The sequence below is a fragment of the Sorex araneus genome, chromosome 2, assembly GCF_027595985.1.
Source record: "Sorex araneus isolate mSorAra2 chromosome 2, mSorAra2.pri, whole genome shotgun sequence".
In the NCBI taxonomy this organism is placed as follows: Eukaryota; Metazoa; Chordata; class Mammalia; order Eulipotyphla; family Soricidae; genus Sorex; species Sorex araneus.
Genome location: NC_073303.1, coordinates 291,045,628 through 291,046,777, shown reverse-complemented (window position 1 = coordinate 291,046,777; position 1,150 = coordinate 291,045,628).

Here is a 1,150-nt window from a genome sequence, read left to right as displayed (position 1 = left end):
CTGCTAGGGATAGGAAAGTCTGATCTGGCCCGAGCACTGTAGTTTGAGATCGAGATGGCCCCAGGAGAGCAATTCTATAAGCTTTAATGCATTTCTTATTGTGTCCATACAAAATGATTAATATTATGAATTCTTTTTTTTTTATTTTTTTATAGTTTATTTTTAATTAGTGAGTCAACGTGAGGGTACAGTTACAGATTTATACATTTTTGTGCTCATGTTTCTCCCTTACAAAGTTTGATAACCCATCCCTTCACCAGTGCCCATTCTCCACCACCAGTAAACCCAACATCCCACCCCCAATATTATGAATTCTTATATGTTTGCTGGACGAGGAGAGGAGAAACACACTCATGGGACTCCGCCCTTGGGTGGATCCTCCTGCTGAAAGAGAGTCAATCCTAGGAGAAGCATCCCCCGAGGGAAAGGAACCTTACCCTATTGATCGTGACCACACCTATGTGTATGCCCCAATGCCCTCATGCTGGGGGGATTTAACTAGGCTGTAAGAGTGGGTTGGGGGGCCAGATCCACAGATCCATAGAGAGATCCAGAACCGGGAGAGAAGCAGAGAGAGAGAATGAAATAAACTGATCAAGCAACCAGTTTGGCCTTCTTCCTTCCGTTGCCTGCCCTTGACCGACAGCACACACAGCGAATGCGGGCGGTGAGACAGAGCTGCCGGAGAGCCCGAGAGTGCACGCGCCCCCCAGCGTGCTTTAGTTTTTTACACCTGTAAGGTTGGTAACTGGTTGGACTCAACAACTCCATAAACAGAACTCCACAATCACTCTTGGTTGGGGCGCATCAGGCTCTGTTCTCTGAACCAACGGCTCTGTGGAGCGGACTCTAGTTCAGGTGGGGCACTGCACATAACCATTGGGCTGTGCTCCAGGATCAGTTAGGGCCACAGTCTGGGCTTTGTGATCTGGCAGGTGCTGGCTGGGCCCCATTGTTGGGCAAGGTGGCCCCTCACCATTTGGAGGGGGCTTTTCACCTATCCCACAGTTGGGTGGGATAGAGATTGCACTCTGCGATCAGGCCAATTTGCTGTCATCAGTTCTTGCTAACATGAGGTCATAGGCTATAATATGGTTTCACTCCATTGTTGGACCATTGGGCTTCCTGCCTGCTCGGAAATGGGGAAAGG